The sequence below is a fragment of the Mus caroli genome, unplaced genomic scaffold (genome assembly GCF_978045245.1).
Source record: "Mus caroli unplaced genomic scaffold, Mus_caroli_1 scaffold_10, whole genome shotgun sequence".
Classification (NCBI taxonomy): Eukaryota; Metazoa; Chordata; class Mammalia; order Rodentia; family Muridae; genus Mus; species Mus caroli.
In genome coordinates, this window is record NW_028227265.1 from 124,564,715 (window position 1) to 124,572,381 (window position 7,667).

The following is a 7,667-nucleotide window of genomic DNA, read 5'->3' on the forward strand; positions in this document are numbered from 1 at the left end:
ACTATTTCCAGACACTCAGTTATAAAGGAAGGGGGAGGGAACCGATTTCCCGCCAAGTAACTCAGGGTCCAGTAGCAGGAGGAACACGTGTGTGCCTCCAGGCAACAAAGCGACAGGGTCCAGCAGTAGGCGTGGCAGGACGAATGAGCAGGAAGCTCCACCCTTGAGCAAGCAGGTTCAAGCAGATGGGGAAAGGGAGACCACAGAAAGAAAGAAAGAAAAGAAAAGAAAAGAAAAGAAAAGAAAAGAAAAGAAAAGAAAAGAAAAGAAAAGAAAAGAAAAGAAAAGAAAAGAAAAGATTGGGCTTCTCATTTCCAAATTTTTAAATTCCTAATGGCTAATTTGAATAGTACTTTGAAGTCTGCATGGGATTTCTGAAACATTTCCAAGTCAAGGAGCTTCTTCTAAAGTACCACAAGAATAAAGCATGTGTGATTTGGTGGCAGATGAAACTCCTATTGTCTTATTGATTGGGTTGGAAGTAGACCTGTAAAGCTCACGGTTAGACTTTGGTTCAAATCCCTCCTTTTCTACTTACAACCATTTGTGGCCTAAGCAAGCCCCTTATACTGTAGAATGGGACAAATTGCTCCCATCTGGATATCTGTTTTGCAAGCCAATTTAAGGAATAAATATAACAGTGACTGTGAAGCGTTCAGCCAAGTGCCCACTTAAAGCCATGAAACAGGACAGCTTACTTGACAGATCATCATGCCCTGCATCACCCAACACCTGAACCCAGGAAGTGTTCTTCTCTATACTGTTTGAATATTTTCTTTATGTACCTTACATACACACACACGTGTGTGTGTGTGTGTGTGTGTGTGTGTGTGTGTGTGTGTGTGTGTGTGTGTGTGTGAAAGAGAATGGGGAGGAACACAACTTTTTACATGTATAATCTCCAATTATTTCTGGACATACACACAACTCTATATGTTTTCAATAATTCTAGTTTCAATAAACAATGCAAATAATTCATTAACCTCATTATACATCTTTCTATGTAGTTCTTTGTTTTTATATAGCTAGGTATGCTGTCTTAGTTAAAGTTGTATTGCTGTGAAGAGACACCATGACCTAGGCAACTTTTATAAAGGCAAACATTCACTGGGGCTGTCTTACAGTTTCAGAAATTCAGTCCATTATTATGATAGAAAGCAATGCATCATCCAGGCAGACAAGCTTTTGGAGGAACCAAGAATTTTACATCTTGATCTGAAGGCAACCAGGCCACTCTCTTCTGCACTGGGCAGAGCTTGTGCATAGGACCTCAAAACTCTCCAATGCAGTGACACACTTTTTCTGACAAGGCCACACCTCCAAATAGAGTCCCTTTCCAAGAGCTAAGCATATTCAAACCACTACATATGCTTTCAGTTCTTTGTCCTCTACCTACTTTCTGAATAAGGACAATAACTGAAAGTAAGGACTGCTTGGCTGACCTACCAGTGATGGCACTGAGACCCTGGAGGAGGTCCCCCTGTGCAGTTGTTCCTTTTTGTACTTTAGCTTGACTCACTCTCTCTCCCTGTTGACTCTCCTAGCTAACAGTTACCCACTTCTTTTAGAGAGACCTGTTGTATGAGATTGACATTTTAAGGACCTAGAAGAGGGCAGAGGTGTGACTCATTGGGCTTAGCATGCAGTTCATGTTTAACACAAATTCGGTTGATTAGATTAATACACATCCCAGGGCTGGGGAGAAGTAAAAGTTTTTTTTCCTCCAAGAACAACTCCTCTGTATTGACTAAGGTCCAAGGAACCTGTATCCTATGATGTGGCTGATGTTTGTTTCAATATAGTTGAAGTCTTTCATGTAGAAAATTCTCTAGCAGTTACATGCATAGAGAAAACTTGGAGTTCATAAGTGGCTCAGCAAATCATCAACCATGTAAAGTGCAATAAGAGCAGGAGAAAAGTCTGTACATGATTAGTTATGTATACCAAGGCAAATCAACAATCTGTGGGGAGTGTAAAAAACACATGGATGTCTACATTTAATTGCATGTATTTCAACCCCCTGCCCTTTTTTTCAAGTTCCACAGGAGAGTCCAGATTTAAGTCTGGAGGATAGCTTTTTTCTTCTGAGTGAAAATGAGCACCACTGTCTTGAAGAAAAGCATCTGTAAGGACCTGAATGAGACCTTAACAAAATCAGAACTGTTAACATTGCCTGGGAAGAAGTGAAACAGGATCAGGAGACTAATGATTAGACAGTCAAGAGATCCTCACAAGATCCCAAAAGATCCTCTTCCACTTTGTATGAGGTAAACAATTGCCTCAGATATGATTCTTCAGTTGTATACCTTATTGTGGGTGGGATTTTTCCATGATATCATTGTCTGCAGGATGCCTAGGGAACTTATTGCTACTATAGCTGCTTGTGAGTTATATAACTAACTCCAATAAAATCATTGGCTCACTAAGTTGAACTTGGGTAGAATTCTCCTTTCAGAATTCCTATCTGTAGTGGATAAACATTTCTTTATGTCTCCCCAGGAAAAGTCATGTAGTAAAATCAATACTGGCTAGTACAATCCAACATGATGACCATGTGGTTGTATAAAGAAAGAGAAAATTAATACATTGCTACATCTTACCTCCAGAGTTTCCTGAGCTCCTAGTGTTAAAATGACTTCTGACAATGATAATAAATTTTTGTTTTTCAAATTGCTTCATGGGAATTAGTTGGACATATTACAATAACATTTCATAAAACAAAACAAAAGAAAAAACATGGTTCTAATTCATCACAAATTTGAAGAGGAAAAAAGCATAGTAGCCTGATACAAAAATGTTATACTATAACAATGACTTAAAATGGTCATTCAGTTCATACAGACAATGGAGCAGTTGAATGACACACAAAATAATGCCAAAGTACATTTCTATAGTGTAGAAACTAATGAATCTCCTTAGTGAGTTTCTTTCAGTTCCACTCCAGCCATGACAGACTTCCTACTACCCCTAAAAAGTCTAGACTCAGAACTGTACTATCTGTATATATCATATCTTTCCTTCTAAAGACAATGTACAGGTTGGGAATTACATTGCTAGGATGAGAATTATCAATACATTTTTAAACTAAGACTATGTCTAACTATATGAAGCCATTATACACTGTAGAAATAAAATTAAATATTGTCAGTATCTGTCCTTTAATAGCATACAAGCATTTTTTAAAAAAAAAATTCAGAGTCCTTGAACTAGAATTTCAAGAAATATACCCATTAGCCTTTATCTATAAAGTCATCTTTGCAAGATTTTTCTTACTCCCTCTTCAGAGGTTGTTTGCAATCATGCTAAAAGTATGAAGCTCAAATAGACATAAATAGCACAAAATATAGGAGACTATTAAGTACAAGTAAAAACAGTCTGTCCATATTATAGAATGTAAACTAAAGTGGTCTCCCCAGAAACTTGGAAAAGGTAAAATGTCAAGGCACTAATTACTCAGGCACTTCAGGAAGGCCTTTGGGTAAGAGTATTCACTATAGGGAGAAAGATGCACAGTAAGAGATTGAATTTCAGATGGAGCAGATTCAATGAGTAGAGGAATGAACAGAGAGGCAATGTGGATCTATCCACATCTATCTCTGTACCAAAATACCCCAGTTTCTAGTGATTCCTGCTTTGAGTTGATGTGAGAAGCCTGTTAACAGTGGGTCTCAGAGTGAGATCTGGGGCTGGCAGAATTAGCATCACATGTGAACTTAGTACAAATAATCTGTTCTAAACCCAATAAGTAAGAAACCCTAGACTAGGACTCAGCAAATTGGGTTTTAAAAAATTCTCCAGTTTTTCTGATACCTGCTCCCAGATGAAAATGACTAGGTCATAGATAGATAGATAGATAGATAGATAGATAGATAGATAGATAGATAAAAAGAAAGAAAGAATAGGTAATAAATAAGTGAAGTGAAGTCAAGGACTGGAGAGATGGACCCATGGGTGGAGTGCTTATTGTGAAAATATGAGGTCCTGAGTTTGAATCCCCAAAATCTCCTATACATAAAAGCCAAGCACTTCAGTGTATGTCCAATGTGTGTATGATGGGAGGCTATGTCCAGAGGGGCAAAACCAGGAAGATCCTGAGGCCTGTTATTTAACAGGTCTAGCTAAATAGTGAGCTCCAGGCTCACTGACATATCTAGTCTCAAAAATATAAGGTAAAAAGTGATAAAAGAAGTAGTCAAAGTCAACCTCCAGTTTTCACTCATGTATACAAACACACACACACACACACACACACACACACACACACACACACACACACACACAAACTTACCCTGTCATGCTTTTAGATGCAAAGCCTGCTTCCCATCCCAGCCAAGTCTCTGCCTTGGTCCCTCCTGTCATACATATCCTTTTATCCTTAACTCTCTGGGCACTCACTAATGTTTTACTATTAGACAAACATACACACACACACACACACACACACACAGTCACTCACATGCAATCAATTAACAAACTGAAAACCAGTCTTTATTTTCTCATTTCTTGGATCATTTATTTTGTAGTGTATATATGGACTGAGAATAAGGGAAAAAATTTTTTAATTCCTGATTAAAGAAGATGACATTGTGTATCTATCAGGTTATACTGTTGGATATTTACTCTTTACTGGGGTAAATTTGCATAAATCTTTCATAATTCAATTCACTTATTTAAGTAATGTTTCATTTATTGTCATTGGTTTATTTGGAAGGGCAAGTTCATTCTGCAGGTTACTGCCAAACATTTGTAATTCCAATTCAACTTATCTTCAGAGCTAACTTTGGAGAAACGATATTCAAATTCATAGTTTGGATGGAGGAAGAGAGGGAGGAAGGGAAGGGGGAAGGGAGGTAGGGAGGAGTGGAAGGGAAGGAGAGAGAGAGAGAGAGAGAGAGAGAGAGAGAGAGAGAGAGAGAGAGAGAATCAAAACAAGAATGTTCTGAAGCACATCCAAGCTGAAATCTCTCCAGATGTTGGCTTCAACCTCTTACATTTATCAACTCCAGATGTAGTTCTTGTTTGGTAGAGACAGTACTCTACAGCGTTCAAGTTCTACATGTCAACTTAAAAACTGACTGAAAACATGCACAGTCAGAATGGCTAAGATCAAAAATTCAGGTGACAGCAGATGCTGGCAAGGATGTGGAGAAAGAGAAACACTCCTCCATTGTTGGTAGGATTGCAAGCTTGTACAACCACTCTGGAAATCAGTCTGGTGGTTCCTTAGAAAATTGGACATAGTACTACCGGAGGATCCAGCAATACCTCTCCTGGGCATATATCCAGAAGATGTCCCAACCGGTAAGAAGGACCCATGCTCCACTATGTTCATAGCAGCCTTATTTATAATAGCCAGAAGCTGCAAAGAACTCAGATGACCCTCAACAGAGGAATGGATACAGAAAATGTGGTACATTTACACAATGGAGTACTACTCAGCTATTAAAAAGAATGAATTTATGAAATTCCTAGGCAAATGGATGGACCTGGAGGGCATCATCCTGAGTGAGGTAACACAATCACAAAGGAACTCACACAATATGTACTCACTGATAAGTGGATATTAGCCCAAAACTTAGGATACCCAAGATATAAGATACAATTTGCTAAACACATAAAACTCAAGAAGAATGAAGACCAAAGTGTGGACACTTTGCCCCTTCTTAGAATTGGGAACAAAACACCCTTGGAAGGAGTTACAGAGACAAAGTTTGGAGCTGTGATGAAAGGATGGACCATCTAGAGACTGCCATATCCAGGGATCCACCCCATAATCAGCTTCCAAACGCTGATAACATTGCATACACTAGCAATATTTTTCTGAAAGGACCCTGATATAGCTGTCTCTTGTGAGACTATGCCGAGGCCTAGCAAACACAGAAGTGGATGCTCACAGTCAGCTATTGGATGGATCACAGGGCTCCCAATGGAGGAGCTAGAGAAAGTACCCAAGGAGCTAAAGGAATCTGCAACCCTATAGGTGGAACAACATAATGAACTAACCAGTACCCCGGAGCTCTTGACTCTAGCTGCATATGTATCAAAAGATGGCCTAGTCGGCCATCACTGGAAAGAGAGGCCCATTGGACTTGCAAAGTTTATATGCCCCAGTACAGGGGAACGCCAGGGCCAAAAACTGGGAATGGGTGGGTAGGGAAGTGGGGGGGAGGGTATGGGGGACTTTTGGGATAGCATTGGAAATGTAATTGAGGAAAATACGTAATAAAAAATATTAAAATTTTTTTAAAAAAAAGAGTATTGTCAGGCTGGAGAGATGGTTCAGCAGGTTAAGAACACTAGCTGCTCTTCCAGTGATCCTGAGTTCAATTCTCAGCAACGACATGGTGTCTCTCAGCCATCTGTAATGGAATCTGATGCCCTCTTCTTCTAGTGTGCATGAAGACAGCATATATATATATATATATATATATATATATATATATATATGCTGTATATACATATACATAAAATAAATACATCTTAAAAACACTGTGGTGCACACACACACATAGGGGCAAACACATAAAAAAATTTCAAAAGGAAAAAAGAATATTGTCAGAAATTTCATGTTCCTCCTATCCTGTCTTGGAAGTGCTAAGTATCCAACATAGCCATTTCACACCAGCAGCTTAAAAAAAAAAGTCTCTCCTCAAGGAAGCACTTCATCCTGTGGAAACTGGATGCCCCAGGGAAGAGGGATGGTGATGGAAGTGAGGTGAGGGTGGGTGAGCAGGTGGAAGAGCACCTTCTAAGAGGTGGAAAGGGAATGGGGAGATGGAATGATGAATTCAAGGAATGGAGATCAGGAAGGGGGACAACTTGTAGAATGGAAAGTGCTTGCTGATAGAAGCCTGATATGGCTGTCTCCTGAGAGGTTCTGCCAGAGTCTGACAACAGAGGAGGAAACTTGCAGTCAACTATTGGACTGAGCTTGGAGGTCCCCGATGGAGGAGGTAGAGAAGAGACTGAAGGAGCTGAAAGGCTTTGCAGCCCCATGGAGGGAACAATGGTGTCAACATGCCAGCCCCCCCCCCCTCCAAGACGCCTGGGTCTGGATCACCAATCAAAGAATACACATGGAGGGACACATGGCACTGGCCACATATGTGGCAGAAGATGGCTTTGTTGGACATTAGTGGGAGGAGAGGACCTCGGTACTGAAGGTGTGCAATGCCCCAATGTAGAGGAATGCCACAGCAGGAGGATAGGAGTGGGTAGGTGGGGGAGCACCTACATAGAGGCAGGGGGAGGGGAATGGGATAGGAGGACTTCTGAAGGGAAGACCTGGAAAGGGGAAAACATTTGAAATGTAAATAAAGAAAATATCCAAGAAAAAGAAGAAAGATTATCCATTCAAATGCTATAATAAATATACTTTCTATAAACCAAACAAAAAACAAAATCAAACAAACAAAACAAAACAAAAAAAAACCTCTCCTCTCAGATCCTCAAGATGGCTCGGTGGTTAAGAAAAATGACTGCTCTTCCAGAGGGCCTGAGATCAATTCCTAGAGACAACATGGTGGCTCACAACCATCTGTAATGAGATCCAATGCCCCCTTCTGGTGTGTCTAAAGACAGCAACAGTGTACTCACATATATAAAATAAGTAAATCTTTTAATAAAATCTCTCCTAATGAAAGACTCTAAGACTCCCAAAGGGAGAC